The sequence below is a fragment of the Taudactylus pleione genome, unplaced genomic scaffold, assembly GCF_031769625.1.
Source record: "Taudactylus pleione unplaced genomic scaffold, aTauple2 ptg001032l, whole genome shotgun sequence".
In the NCBI taxonomy this organism is placed as follows: domain Eukaryota; kingdom Metazoa; phylum Chordata; class Amphibia; order Anura; family Myobatrachidae; genus Taudactylus; species Taudactylus pleione.
Window position 1 is genome coordinate 10,273,245 of NW_028285433.1, and position 16,553 is coordinate 10,289,797.

The 16,553-nt window shown below is 49.1% G+C and overlaps 1 protein-coding gene across 1 annotated transcript in view; it reads left to right on the plus strand.

Moving 5' to 3' along the window:
* Positions 1-16,553, plus strand: part of LOC148454069 (thioredoxin-like) — a 57,478-nt gene that overhangs the window by 24,835 nt on the left and 16,090 nt on the right. The window lies entirely within an intron of this gene.

Consider the following 16,553-nt stretch of genomic DNA (forward strand, 5'->3'; position numbering starts at 1 on the left):
TCTGCAGTCTGAGTGGAGGGGGGGGAGGGAATCTGCTATCCAAGTTTGTGTGTGGCGGGGGGGGCGGCAATGTGCAGTCCAGTCCAAGTGTGTGTACATGTATTTATGTACGATGTACGAGTGAGTGTTGGTATAACCATCTGCAGCCCAAGTTGGAAATACACATATACATACTACAGTGTAAAAAATGTATCCATATGTGAAAGGCATGTGTGTAGTACTTATGTGTGTATATATATATATATATATATATATTTATTTATTTATTTATTAGGGATGTGTGCCGGACCATTTTTGCCGGCTTTGGATTTGGTTCTAATTCGTTGTCCAGCTTTGGATTTGGATTTGGATTTGCCAAACTGTGGTGACTGGCTTTGGATTTGGATTTTTTTACAAAAATTTACAAAAAAAGCTAAAATCACATAAATTGGTCTTTTTTTTCTTCCTAGAGTATTATTAACCTCAATAACATTAATTTCCAGTCAATTTAGAACACCTCACAGCTTATAATATTGTTTTCAACATTATTGGCCAAAGGTTGCAGTGAGCTGACTGGTTACTAAGCGACAAAGCAGCGGCACAACGACACAGACACCACAGTATAAAGCACATCTATGACACATTGCCACACAGCAGTGGCAGAAATGAAAAGTAGTGAACTCACCCAGTGGGGTACGGCCAGCAGAATCACAGTACTTGTTTACATAGTGGGCTACGGCCCAAGGAGTCACAGTGCACAATCTTATTCACATTACACCACACATAGTGCCCTTGATTCACATTACACCATAAAGTAGTGTCTCTTATTTATGTTACCACACAAAGTAGTGCCCCTTTTACACAATGCCCACAGTAGTGCCCCTTTTACACAATGCCCACAGTAGTGCCCCTTTTACACAATGCCCACAGTAGTGACCCTTTTACACAAAGCCCACAGAAGTGACCCTTATACACAAAGCCCACAGTAGTAATGCTCCTTATACAATGCCCACAGTAGTAGTGCCACTTATACAATGCCCCCAGCAGTGGTGTCCCTTACACAATGCCCACAGCAGTGGTGTCCCTTACACAATGCCCCCAGTAGTGGTGCCCCCTATGCAGTCCCCTTAGTAGTAGCAAGAAAGGAAAAAGGTGCGCTTATCCACCAGGGAAAACAAAGCTTCCAAACTGGCAGCTCCTAACAAGCAGGGTCTACTACCTGCTGTAAAAAGAAGAAACAAAAGGAGTTGTGTAGGAGCGCTTGTTTGTGAAGAAAAACAATATGCTGATAGTATATAAATATTTAATAATAAAATAAACAAAGATAATAACAATATAGAAATGGCAGTGCAATGGTTCAGACCGTTATTATAATGGCCCTATTGAGACAATCTATTGGTAAAAAAGTTCATTACATCTGAAAAACACAGTTCCTGAAGTGGATACAATTCTGATGTACAGAAATGGGAACAATGTTGCTGATAAAATTATACTGTATTGTTTCCAGCGATGATGGGATAGTTAATGCAGAGAGCTGCTAAATAAATGAAAAATAGATAGTCCCATAAATATCAGAAACAACTGGTGTAGATCAGAATAAAACACTTTGCTGGTAAATGTGTGACTGGAATATGAATATTTACCAATGATGTCTGCAGTCTCTACAGCTCTGGGTGCCAAGAAATTAAATGAAAGTCTCTTGCATGGAGTGTGGCTCTACCGCTCATCAGCGGGAGCGTGAATGCCAGCTCTTAGATCAGAACGTGATGACTGACAGTTTGAAGTCCCCAGCTCTGTGTTCCGTGGCTAGCGGGATGCGTCACCTGTACTGTGGCTGTGAAGCCCAGCGGCTCGTGGCTGACTCACAGTAGGGAATGGAAGGTGTATAGAAGTCAGCTTGCTGTTGCTCTCAGCGTCTCACGACAAGTGGCCAGCCCAGGAGCTGGCAGCTGGTTAGCGGTCCTGGCGGCTTGCGGTGAATAGCCGGCACAAAGGGAGAGACTGGGGCAACACTCAGTGGGGGGAATCGGTCTGGTGAGACACAACGGAAGTTCCTTAATGCATTTCTCCGGGTGTAGGGCTCCCGGTTTCCTCAGAAGGCATGCCGTCCGTTGTTCAGAATGGGGATTTTAAAGGCTGTGTTAATTGATTTTAATTAGAACAGTTTATGGCAAGGATGGCAGTTTGAAAAACTAGGCCACATACAGTACATAATGCAAAGAAAAAAAAGAGGTGCAAGATGGAATTGTCCTTAGGCCCTCCCACCCACCCTTATGTTGTATAAACAGGACATGCACACTTTAATAAACCAATCATTTCAGCGCCAGGGTCTGCCACACGACTGTGGTTGAAATGATTGGTTCGTTTGGGCCCCCACAAAACAAGCTGGCAATTAATCTGTCCCTGCACAAACTGGCTCTATGGAGGCAAGATGTCGTCCTCATCCACTGATTCCTCTTCAGTGTTGTGTACATCCTCATCCTCTCAGAGTATTAATTCGTCCCCGCTGGAATCCACCACCACAGGTCCCTATGTACATTCTGGAGGCTGGTCTCCCTGGAAGAGTTGATAATTCATTTCTACTTCAGGGTCCATAGGGGGACCACAGGGTTGACCTTGGGGTATAGCTGGATCTGGATCCACGGGCACCACGCAGTTAAAGCTTTAGCTGCTCCCAGGATGCTCTTGGGTCCATCCTCCTCTATACCCCGCCCCTGAGCCACAGGCACCTCAGTTTGAGTTGGTGCCCGGCCGGAGTCGGGTCACCCTGCGCAGGGAGGCTGCAGGAGCAGCCCCCAATGGCTTTTTATTTATTTATTTTTTTAAAAAGAAGAAAAAAGAGCCTGTTAGTTTTTTATTTTTTAACAGGGGCTCTTCAGTGTGGCAGTGAAGGGCTGTCTGTACAGATGCCCACGCTGCCGTTCTTACTCCCCGCTGGCGCCGCAATGCCAGTATCACACTGGGGATCGCGGCGGGAGGCCAGAGTCCGTACTAGCCGGAGACGCCGGGGAGTGACAGGTAAGCCGCGAGTCGCCGATTAGCGGCAGCTCGCGAGTCTTACTCTAAATGCAGTCCTTTGCCCCCGGTTCTAGGGGACAGACCGGGGGCTGCTAGCAGTGGCAGCGGGCTCCCCCTCCATCGGAGGAATACCCCGTGAGACCACTAGACCACCAGGGTATAATACGCGGCAAGCGGGATGCCGGCAACCCGGGGGTTAATGGCTAGCCAGGGGAGGAAGCCTTACCTGTTTAGCGGCTCCTCCCCTCAGCTCAGCGCGCTTTTCAGCACGTAGTCTGGCATCGCTGAGCTGCAGATTACTCGCCCACTCCTCCTCTGAGGTCTCTGGGGGCCATTTTCTCTGTGGCAGCGCAGATCTCTCAGGGAGCAGGCGGACCGGTCCCCCTGTGTACCTCTCCCCCGATCAAGGACAGCGTACACAGCACTATAGCCCTCCCAGACACTGAATCTGGGCAGGTTGATTGTAGTGGAAATGTGACTTTTGCTAGTGCTGCCTGTCTGTGCTTATTTATACTTACTGTCAGCCCATACCTATCCCTTTACTTCTCCTACAAGCCCTACAGGTGTGTGGGGGAGGGGCGTTTCTACAGACCTCACCTATTTAAATCACGTATTTGTGAGGTCCGTCACCTACAGTTGTGTGCTACACAGTGCCATATTGTGGGCTGTTGTTCAGCACACTGGTGAGTGCGTTTGATTCTGCTCTGGTGCCAGATATATTTGTTTATACAATATATTTTGTCATGTTGGACAAGGAGGTTGAGCATTCAGTGGCTCCGGTGTTGGTCTTCTGCGGACGCTGTTCTGCAGGAGTGGATAGGGAGGATTTGTCACATGGTGGCCTGTGTAGACGGTGCCAGGTGGCTCCTGGCCCATCAAAACCTTCTATGATGCAGGAACCACCATGGGCGATGTTTTCTCAGGTGCTGGTGTCTATTGCGGACCGTCTGTCGGTCCCGACTGCTGTCCCTACTAGGGCGTTGCCCCAGCCGACCGTCTCCATTCCCCGGGTGTCCTGCAATTATTGCGGAGCCCTCTCGGGTCTCAGTCTGTTGGTCCATATGCGGGGTTACCTATGTATGTACAGGCTTCCCCTGTGACGCAGCAGTCTGTGGTGCCCTTCCAGGCCCCTATGGCGGCTCCTCCACCCTGGGTGGATGTGCTCTCCAACTCCGTGCAAAATTTGGCAGCCGCGTCTTCGGCTTTTCAGTCAATGTTGCAGACTGACATGCCTTCTAGGGCATCAAAACGCACACTAATGGCGTGGGCGGCTCATGTATCGGACTCAGACGGGTCCTCAGATGATGGGGAGGTTTCTGATAACACTGACTCTCACACATCGGTCCAGGAAGTGGATACCAAGTCATCCATTAATGTGCGAGCACTGGTTAGGGCGGTGCGAGCCATTCTCCTAATAGAGGATGAGGCACCAGCTCCTAAGTTGAAGTATCCTAGTTTTAAAAAAACTAAGGTGGCTTCTGCAGTGTTTCCCCTGTCCGATCAGTTGACGGATCATATGGCGGTGGCTTGGCAGGAGCCCAGTAAGAGATTCCTTCCTCAGAAGCGGTTGGCTTCTAATTACCCCTTTCCTGAGGCACATTGTAAAAAATGGGAAACTCCACCGGCGGTGGATTCTCACGTCACCCGTTTAATACGGAGCGCTACTTTGCCATTACCGTCTATATCCTCGCTGAAGGATCCCATGGACAGGAAAGTTGAGACTTGCTTAAAGTCCATTTACTCCCTCTCAGGGGCAGTGGCCCGACCGTCCATGGCCATCTCCTGGGTGGCCAAGGCCATTGAGGGATCGGCCAACGCATTGGAGGATACCTTTCCGGACGACGCTCTGGATGTCCAGAGGGCGTTGTTGGGATAGATGAGGGACGCTGCTTCCTACATTGGAGAAGCCTCTTTGGATGCTATTCTTCTGACTTCTCGAGTATCGGCTGCAGCAGTGTCTGCCCGCTGATCCTTATGGCTGAGGTCCTGGAGAGCGGACTCTGATTCAGAGAAGGGCCTGGAGGCCTTACCTTTCAATGGAGAATTACTATTTGGTCCGGACTTGGACAAAATAGTGGATACCCTGGCTAAATCCAAGTCGGCTTTCCTCCCTTCAGCGGCAACGCCTGCCAAGGTCCGGAGCTCGGCTTTTCGTTCCTTTCGGGTTCAGGGTAAGACAAAAGGTCAGTCCTTCCCGAGACAGTCGGCGACTAAGACCGCCTCTAAACCCAAGAAGCAAGCCTGGAGTGCTCGGCGCCCTTCTTCCAAGCAGGAAGATAAACCTGCGGCCTGATGGGATGGGCCTCCCTCTGGGGGACCTCAGAGTGGGAGGCCGACTTCTTCTATTTGCCCAGTGCTGGCACAATACCACCATGGATACCTGGGTTCGAGAAGTGGTCTCCCAGGGGTACGCCCTGTAATTTCGGCACATACCGCCCCACCAGTTTTTCTGCACGAGTCCTTCTCAGGACAAGACCAAGGCGTTACAGATTCAGGAGGCTATAGAGTCCTTGCTGAAAGCAGGGGTCATTGTTCCCGTTCCTCAATCACAACGAGGGACGGGGTACTATTCGTCTCTGTTTCTGGTGCAGAAACCCAATGGTTCTCATTGCTCTATCCTCAATTTGAAGTCTCTGAACAAATTCCTCAGAGTTCCCAAATTCAGGATGGAAACGTTACGTTCCATCATTCTGGCGATGGAACCTGGGGATTACATGGTGTCCCTGGATATCCAGGACGCCTACCTCCATGTTCCGATAGCACCTTTGCACCAGCGGTATCTGAGGTTTGCTGTCCTTCAGCAGCATTATCAGTTCAGGGCGCTACCCTTTGGCCTCTCCATGGCGCCGAGGGTATTCACGAAGATTATGGCTGTCATGGCCGCACATCTTCAGAACCAGAATGTACGGCTGCTGCCATATCTGGACGGCCTCCTGTTGCTGGTGAGCTCCCCGGAGGTACTGCTTCAACATCTCCACCTGACGATCGCTTGCCTGCAAGCACACGGGTGGTTGATAAATTGGAGAAAGTCCTCCCTGATTCCATTACAGCGGATGGTTCATTTGGGAGCCCTGCTGGATTCTCGTCAGCAAAGGATCTTCCTTACCCCAGAGAAGGTCTCCTCCCTACAGCTGCGGATACACAGTTGCCTGAGCAGTTGCCGCTTGTCGGTCCATTCGGCTATGAGAGTTCTGGGGTCCATGGTGTCGACATTTGACATGGTGGAATTTGCCCAGTTCCATTCACGGCCCCTGCAGGGGCTGATTCTATTGGAATGGAACGGGTTACCTCACCAGATCCGCTCTCAGATGCTGGTGTTGTCCCCAGAGGTTCGGCAGTCTTTGGCTTGGTGGCTTCAGACAGCTCATCTGGTCGAGGGGCGCCCCTTTTGGATCCTGGACTGGGTCCTGCTCACGACGGATGCCAGTCTCCGGGGTTGGGGGGCAGTGACCGGCTCTTTGTCGCTTCAGGGTCGTTGGCCTGCGGAAGAAGCACTTCTCCCCATTAACATCCTGGAACTGCGGGCAGTATACAGGGCCCTGCAGTCGTCCGGCCCCACTCTTCACGGAAGGGCGGTTCAGTTGCAGTCCCACAACGCCACCACGGTGGCGTATATCAACCACCAAGGAGGAACTCACAGTCGGGCAGCTATGTCGGAGGTGTCTCGCATCCTTGCTTGGGCGGAGTGCCACATTCCAGCGATCTCTGCGGTCTTCATCCCCGGAGTCCTCAATTTGGAGGTGGACGTCCTCAGCCGTCACGACGTGCATCCCGGGGAATGGTCGCTTCACCCAGAGGTGTTTCAGCTACTCGTGGACAGATGGGGGCTGCCGGAGCTGGACTTGATGGCCTCCCATCACAATCACAAGTTGCCCGTTTACGGGTCAAGGACAAGAGATGCAGGCGCATGTCTGGTGGACGTGCTGTCGGTGAAATGGACGTTTCACCTGGCGTATCTGTTTCCTCCGATATCCCTACTTCCTCGGGTTCTGCGGAAATTCAAGCAGGACGGTGGCACGCTCGTGCTGGTTGCTCCGGCGTGGCCCAGATGTCCTTGGTACTACGATCTGAGGAGCCTCTCCATCGACGCTCCGTACCTTCTTCCTCAGCATCGGGACCTGTTGTCTCAAGGGCCCTGCCTTTACCCGGATCTGGGTTGGCTGTCTTTGATGGCGTGGCTCTTGAGACAGCTGTCTTGAGGTCTCGGGGCTTCCCAAGTTCGGTTATTGGTACCATGCTCAGGGCACGCAAGCCTGCTTCCGCACGGATTTACCACAGGGTGTGGCACACTTGCCTCTCTGAAGGTTCATGTGTCCGCTTTGTCCGTGTGGTTCCAACGACGGATTGCTACACTGCCAGATGTTCACACCTTTTTCCAAGGTGTTCTCAGGATCCAGCCTCCCTTCGTGCCTCCTGTGGCTCCTTGGGACTTGGCGGTGGTGCTACGGGTCCTGCAGGGTCCTCCTTTTGAGCCTCTTGAGTCAGTGGAACTCAAGTGGCTGACGTTTAAGACTGTTTTTCTCCTGGCAATTGCTTCTGCCAGGAGGGTGTCAGAATTGGGGGTGCTTTCCTGTCGCCCTCCTTTTCTGATTTTTCACCAGGACAGGGCAGTGCTCCACACTCGTCCTGAGTTTTTGCCTAAAGTGGTCTCGAAGTTCCACATCAATCAGGAACTTGAGCCAGCGTTTCAGTCACCTGATCTTTCAGCTGGTGGGGCTTCCTTAGATGTAGTCCGGGCGCTTAGAATCTATGTGGACCAGACTGCTTTGGTTAGGAAGTCTGATTCATTGTTTGTCCTCTTCGGTTTTCACAAGAGGGGTTGGCCTGCCAACAAACAAACGTTAGCCCGTTGGCTTCGTTCCGTTATTTGTGAGGCTTATGCACAGGATGGTTTACCTGTGCCAGCCACTGTTAAGGCTCATTCCACTCGTTCTGTGGGTCCCTCTTGGGCTGCTAGACGGGGCGCCTCTGCTGTTCAGCTGTGTAAGGCGGCCACTTGGTCTTCGATTCAGACGTTTTTTAGGTTTTATGCGTTTGACACCTTCGCCTCTCAGGATGCATCCTTTGGGCGCCGGGTACTCCTTTCAGCACAGGAGTGTCCCCGCCCTTAGTTGAACTGCTTTGGGACATCCCCAAGGTCAACCCTGTGGACCCCCTATGGACCCTGAAGTAGAAAACAAGAGATATGGTAAGAACTTACCTTTGTTATCTCTGTTTCTACGAAGTCCATAGGGTCCACAGGGCACCCGCCCTGACGCACCTGGCTTAAAAAAGGGCTGTATTGCTGGTCACCGGTTTTCCGTCTCCCTTTTCTGTGAGTATGGTTTTCTTGTGTGTTCCAGTCTTCCATCTCTCTGTTTAGTCTCCTCCTCCGGCCTGGGCTGCTTACCAACTGAGATGCCTGTGGCTCGGAGGCGGGGTATAGAGGAGGATGGACCCAAGAGCATCCTGGGAGCAGCTAAAGCTTTAACTGCGTGGTGCCCGTGGATCCAGATCCAGCTATACCCCAAGGTCAACCCTGTGGACCCTATGGACTTCGTAGAAACAGAGATAACAAAGGTAAGTTCTTACCATATCTCTTGTTTTTTATGAACAATATCTTCTCCACATTTTGTGGAAGCAGCCTCCTGCGCCTTTCGCTGACAAGGTTCCCGGCTGCACTAAACACTCTTTCGGAGTACACACTGGAGGGGGGCAACTCAGGTAAAATAGAGCCAGTTTGTACAGGGGCCTCCAAATTGCCTCTTTTTCCTGCCAGTACAGGTACACATGCCTACTTGGATGCTGTCACCGATGTAATCCTCCACCATTCTGTCAATGGTGACAGTATCATATGCAGTGACAGTAGACTTGTCAGAAATTGTTGGCACGTCCTTCAGTCCGGACCAGATGTCCAAACCGGCCCTTGACTTATGACACAGGCGCAATCTTGGCGCTGCTGCTTTGAGGATGCAGGTGCGGCTACTGCACATACATTTCACACACAAACACAGAAAAAAAGAAGATTATTTTATTTTGGTTGGAGCGCACTTTGGGGGTTACACCACCCTTTAACAGACAGACGCACGCTTGTCGCTGCTGCTTTGAGGATGCAGGTGCGGCTACAGCCCACACAAGACAGGAAAAAAAGAAGAATTTTTTTTGGGGGGGGGTTACAGCACCCTTTAACAGACAAGCCAGTCGGTCCTTTACTTATGGGACACAGGTGCACGCTTGGCGCTGCTCCTTTGTTGAAGCATGTGCAGCCACAGTGCACACAATTCACAAACACAGAAAATAATTCCTCCACCATTCTGTCAGTGGTGACAGTATCATATGCAGTGACAGTAGACATGTCAGAAATTGACATTGTTGGCACATCCTTCAGTCCAGACCAGATGTCCAAACCGGCCCTTGACTTATGACACAGGTGCACGCTTGGCGCTGCTGCTGTGTTGATGCACTTGCGGCTACTGTGCATACATTTTGCACACAAACACAGAAAAAAAGAATTGTTTATTTTTTGTGGAGAGCACTTTGGGGGTTACACCACCCTTTAACAGACTTACGGGACACAAGAACACGCTTGGCGCTGCTCCTTTGTTGATGCTCATGCGGCCACAGTGCACACAATTCACAAACACAGAAATGTTTTTTTAATTTTGTTTGGAGTGCACTCTGGGGGTTACACCACCCTTTAACAGACGAGCCAGCCGGCCCTTCACTTATGACACAGGCACACGCTTGGCGTTACTTTGTTGATGCACGTGTGGCTACTGCGCACACAATTCACAAACAGAAAAAAAAAATATTTTTTTTTTGGAGTGCACCCCTGATGCACAGATCACCCCCTGGGCAACACTACAGCACCCCTCTAGGACTACAGCCTTTATGGGACACTGCACAACACAGTCCAGCCAGCCCCTATAGACCTTGGAGGGGACACAGCCCCTATTGACAACTGACTGCACAACACAGCCCAGCCAGCCCCTATGACAGCAGCACAACACAGCCCAGCCAGCCCCTATGGACAACAGCAGCACAACACAGCCCAGTCAGCCCCTATGGACTGAGTGGTCACAGCCCCTATGGATAACAGCAGCACAACACAGCCCAGCCAGCCCTAGCTCCCACCCTCCCTCTTCACTGTCCACAGCCGGAGTGAGAAATGGCGCCGACGCGGGGACCTTTTATAGAATCCAAAACCCTTGAGATCCGGAAGGCGAGATGATGATGTTTTGCCTCGATTTCAGTTCCAAGTCAGGCGGGAAAAGTCGAGCCTGACGCGGATATGACTCGGATCGGGGGGGCTCGGGGGGTTCGGATTTCAGAAATCCGAACCCGCTCATCCCTAGTAAATATTCATATTCCAGTCACACATTTACCACCAAAGTGTTTTATTCTGATCTACACCAGTTGTTTCTGATATTTATGGGACTATTTATTTTTCATTTATTTAGCAGCTCTCTGCATTAACTATCCCATCATCGCTGGAAACAATACAGTATAATTTTATCAGCAACATTGTTCCCATTTCTGTACATCAGGATTGTATCCACTTCAGGAACTGTGTTTTTCAGATGTAATGAACTTTTTTACCAATAGATTGTCTTCAATAGGGCCATTATAATAACGGTCTGAACCATTGCACTGCCATTTCTATATTGTTATTATCATTGTTTATTTTATTATTAAATATTTATATACTATCAGCATATTGTTTTTCTTCACAAACAAGTGCTCCTACACAACTCCTTTTGTCCCTTAGTAGTAGGGCTCCCTATGCAGTGCCCCAAGTAGTAGTATGCCCCCAAGTAGTATGCCCCCCATTAGCAGGCCCCCCCAGTAGTATGCCCCCCATTAGCAGGCCCCCAGTAGTATGCCCCCCCCCATTAGCAGGCCCCCAGTAGTATGCCCCCCATTAGCAGGGCCCCCCAGTAGTAGGCCCCCGAAGTAGTAGGCCCCCCCAGTAGTAGGCCCCCCCATTAGCAGGCCCCCCATTAGCAGGCCCCCATACACACATAAAAATAAAACTTACTTGTATCCCCGCTCCAGCCGCCATCCGCTCTGCTGCCACGCGACAAGGAGGGAGCCGGAAGACGGAGCTCCTGAGTGAGCTCCAGCCGGCTCCCTCCGTGCAGCCACCAATGAGAGTCTGTGTGACTCTCATTGGCTGCTGTAACAAACACACAGCTGCCGCTGGCGGCTGTGTGTTTGTTCTGTGTAGGGCAGACCTACACTTGAGGAGCCCTGGTATCGGATTCTCTAGTCAGAATCCGACTGCATGCGGCCGCCGTTCGGCCCCCGAACGGGGATCCGAGTCAGGCGGGGAACACCGGAACAGGGTTCGGGTGGACTCGCATCCCCTATGTTCGGAGCGGTTCAGATTCCACAGAATCCGAACCGCTCATCTCTAATAAATATATATATATAATTATAATTGGTGGGCAACATTTTATACGTGACATATAACTACAGGTACAGTAGCTATAGTGATACATCACATCTAAAATGTTGCCCTTCAAAGTTACAGTATGCCATCCTCACTGACTATGTGCAGGGTGCTAGAATGAGCACTATATAAGGGCCCCAAACCATATTTTTGCACCTGGGCCCGCCACTCACAAGTTCTGCTACTGGATCATTGTCATGTTAGAAGGTAGAATTCCTCATCTTCAGTTCTCTGACAGAGGGCAGCAGGATTTGTGCCAAAATATCTTGATTTTTGGTGATATTCATTATGCCCTTTATGCCCCATTAGTGTATGTTATGCTACAGGCCTTATGGCTGCATACTGTTTTTTTGTTCAAAGTGTAATTAGCTTTTTGTAGCAAAATTCATAGTTATACAGAAGTTAAACAGGAGGAAAATGGAACACATTCTACCAGAAATCTCTGCTACTAAAGCACTTACTTTTACCTCTATTCCATAGAATTTATTTCCAGCAATACCATTGAGTTACACCTATGCAATTTTAACATTTCTTATTTTAGTATTATATTCCTATAACCATTACAGCTCCAAATTATTCATTTTCATTAAAATACTATTGTACGTAATTGTGCTTACCAGAAATGTTCTTTTTACCTGCAAATCCTTTCTTTAACCATCTAGTCCTCCTCTCCTCTACATCCTCCTCCCTCTGTCTCCCCTCCTATCTCCTCCTTCCACACCTCAGGTACTCTTCCCCTCCTCTCCTGTTCCTCCATTTTCAATTACATCTCCTACTAAGGTCCTGCTACCATTCCACTAAGCTCTGCACCCTCCATTCTCTCCCAGTCATCTCTCCTCACCTCCACTCACGTCACACTAAACTCTCTCCTTACAGTACCTACTGTCGCAGAAAAATAACTTCGCAGCAGCATGGGCATAACTGTACATGATATTGCGTTGATAGAAACCTGTAACTTTCCCTTATAAATTGGTGTGTTGCATCTTTTGTATATGGATAGGTGACAAAACCCTGTGTTGGTATAAATGTGTAACGTTCCCTTGTAAATTGGTGTGTAGCATTCTTTGTATGTGTATAGGAGAAAAGACTCCTCTGGACTAATTCCCTTTTGAAGATGAGCCAGATAGATTGGAGGAAGCTATGTCTTACTGCCTCAGCCATAAATGTGTTCAAATGTATGTGGCTTATAAGACAGATGTCTGGGGAAATTACAGGACATCTCGATTTAGGATCGGAGATCATAGAATGGTTGTTTATACCAACAGACAGTCAGTCTACAGAGATGTATGTTTCTCACCTAATCAGTGTGCATGTTTATTGACTTAGCCCACTTCTCAACTTCTAAAAAGAGCTGAATGTATAATTACAAGAACCCCTGCTCCTATGACCAAGAAACTCTGAGGATTCAACCAGCTGGACAATACACACTGAGCTGACAAGGGTTAAAATAACCCCAGAGAGGGGGTGATGGGGGTGCCTGGAAAGGCAGGCATAAATATGTGAATCAACTGTGGTTAAGTGTTCATTCTGCGTGGGATCGAAAGGTACAGATGATCCAGAAATCTCCATTGGGACAGTCCCATCCAAGAACCGCTTAAGTAGACTAAGTCTGAGTGGTTTGTTTCTTCCCTTTTATTTTATTTCTGAACTTGCGAGTAATTGAGTGATTCCTTTTTAACATTATTATCATTGTAACTTTTGTAACTAAGCTTTGAAGATATTCTTGAATTAAAACATTCATTCTAGTTCTGGACCTGTGTGTTTATGCCCAAGGCCTCTTATGGCTCATGTTACATATTTTTCTAAGTATTGATAATAGTGTGTGCAGGTGGGAGCAGAAGCCTACCTTATGCTTTAGCATTACAGTTGTCTTCTGCTGGTGGCAGTTACCCAGTTTATTTAACCACACGTGCTGAGGTAACCTGTAAAAGCCCTGGGTGGTGATTCTCAGATTGGCATAGGGTCGGTCTGCAGGATCCATGACACCTACTACTTTCAGTTTCCATTCCTCGTTCAGAAGCCAGCAATTCCCAACGCAAACTCCCTGCTCCAAATCAATCTCACCTCCATGATACAGAAACCCTGATGATCTTAATTACATTGTTCCCCTTATTTCTGTCCCTTTCTCCTGTGCCCTCTGGAATGCCAGATTTGTGTGCAAATACTGGTCTCCACCCACAACCTTTTCATCTCCAACTCCCCGAAACACCTAGCCATCACTGAATCCCTGATTTCCCATCTCCTCTGATTGTCTTGTATTCTTTCATACCCCCCCCCCCTTCCTAGGGGTTGGCATGGTGGTAGTGTAGTGATCCTTCTATTTCCCTGCTGCTCCTTAAAAGTCATATCTTTCAGAAACCTCCCTTTCATTCTTTCTTTGAGGTTCATGCTATTTGCTTCTTCCACCCTGTTCACCTTTGAGTAGCTGTCATCTATCAACTCCCTGGTTCTATCTCCAAATTCCTTGACAACTTTGCCTCCTGGCTCTCCCGCATTCTCTCTTCAGACCTTCCCTTCCGTAGGTAACTTCAATATCCCTATCGATGTCCCCACTGACTCCACTGCCTCTAAACTCCTTAACCTCACATAATTGTTTGGTCCCTTTTAATGGAACTCCTGACCCTCCCATGTGAGGGGACACTCACTTCATCTGTGTCACAAGCCGCCACACTGCGAACACAGAGTGAGGCAAACGCCGGGCGATCGTTCGCTGAACTCCTCCCCATCAGTTGTCAATCATCCTTGGTTTGATCTGGATTGGATCCTGTGACTAATTCCTGTGGGTTAGGCTGCTCCGATGCTGGTGATAGCATTGTTTCATGGTTCCGGTTCTGGCATAGTCTCCTGTTTGTTCAGTTGAGTACCCAGCCCTCCTGTCAGCTTTGATTATCCTGTTGTTTGTGTCATCCAGGCGGCACGGTCCGCATGCATACTACCTGCCATTTGTCATCCAGGCGGCACGGTCCGCATACCAACTTCCTGCCGTTCGTGTCATCCAGGCAGCACGGATCGCACTCCTGTGTTCAGAGTGCACTATCAAGCATCCAGAGTATGCAATCTAGTGTACCGCTGCTTGTGTCAACCTGGCAGCATAGGTCGCACTCCAGCATCCAAAGTACACAATCTGGTGTACCATCGCTTGTGTCAACCCGGCGGCATAAGCCACATCTCAGCAACTACCTGCCTGCAAGGCAGCTTCACGGGCCAACGCCGCATCTTGTTCTACGGCCCACAAGATGCTTCAAGCCAAGAATTACCAGCCCTCAAGGCTGCTACACGGCCCAAAGGCCACATCTTATTCTACGGCCCACAGGCCACTTTTAGCCAAGAGCTACCAGCCCTCAAGGCTGCTTCACGGCCCAAAGGCCACATCATTACCTCTGGCCCACAGGCCACTACAAGCCAAGAATAATCAGCCCTCAAGGCTGCTACACGGCCACGGCAAGTCAAGTTATCCAGCCCTCAAGGCTGTTGCTGGACTAAGTTATTGAAGGACCTCTATCCTTAACAATCTGGTCTTCACTCAACATTATGATATATCTGACTATCAATTCCCCTTTCCCTCTCTCTTACAATCACCTTTTTTCCTTTAACTTATTCCTCACCCCTTCTCCACCTCTGCCACCCAAGGCTACCATCACTAAGTGTAACCTTGAGGTTATTGACATTATGTCCTTATCCTCCCTGATAGACTCACTTCTCTCCCCCATTGTCTTCCTCTACTGCCCTGACCAAACTGTTTTCCTATACAATGGTTCCCTTACTTCTGCTCTAGACTCTTTTGCTCCAGTGGAACCTACTCCATTTTGTAGATCCATGCCTCAACCTTGGCATTCAAAATGCACGAGATACCTGCAAACATATTCTCAAACGATCGAGAAACAGTGGAGGAGATTGCACTGTAATGCAGACTTTCTCCATTTAAAATGTATGCTCTCAACCGATAGTGCTGTCCTTTCCCTCTCTAAACAGTTTCATTTTAAAACCCTTATCTCCTCCCAGTCTTCCAACCCTTGTCATCTTTTTGTCACTTTAAACTCCTTCCTCTCCCCCCTCATCAACCCTCCTCATGATCAGCCCTTAACTTTATCACCCATTTCACATCCAAAGTTAAATCCAAACATCAAGACTTAGCTTCCCTCCAGAACCTTGTCATCCCGTTGTCTTTTTTTTCCAGCCAGCCACTCCATCTTCAACATCCATTTTACTAACTCTGACTTCCTTCTCAGTATCCTGAGATGAAGTCATGATCCTAGTCTGGTCTTTGCCCCTCTTGATCCTATCTCCTCCCACCTCCTCAGCTCCCTCTCTCCCATTAACTGTTCCCATCTTGCCCATCTCTTCAATCTTCCCCACTCATTGTCTCAGACTGCACTGCTGCAGCCGCCGGTCTTCTCCACTCCATGATCCGACTCTGTGACAGACTCCCTCCAGCTGCAGCTTCTTCTCACCTCCTGCAATCTCTCCGGCTTCCATGTGCAGCATTCTCTCCATTGCTGGCTGCCAGGCACAGCCATGACAGTCTGAATTAGGTGACTGTTCATCCACCAACCTGACACCAGATTGCTGTCACCTAACATCTGCAGCCAATCCCTACTCTTCTCTGAGGATTCTCTGAGCACTTGCCAGTGCAATGTTGCCCTCAGCTAAACTGTGTGATTACATCTAGGTTCCTGTGGTTATTCCTACGATTGATCTTCAGTGCAGATTATCATCTTGCTGTACCACTGGTTACAATCCAATATCTGCACTAACGTTGCGGTCAATATCCTGCACCATCGGCTCCAGTCCAATATCCTGCACCATCGATTCCACTCCGATATCCTGCACCATCGGTTCCAGCTGGATAGCCTATACCATCAGTTCCATCCTGATGTCGTCAAGTCCTGTTCCTTCCAGGAGATTCAGTCGTCAGCTGCCAGTACAAGGAAACCCAAGAGGACCGTGACCTGCACGTTGGGCACAACTAAGCCCAAACTCCCTTGTAGGAGTCCCTGGTAAAAACCACTGGTGTGTTAGACTCCGCACCTCTGTTTTGGGTCTCATCCAATTCCCCAGTATTGTTCAGCTTCTTTCAGCCTCAGACTACATCTCATGAGCCATAATTATATAAGACAATCTAGTT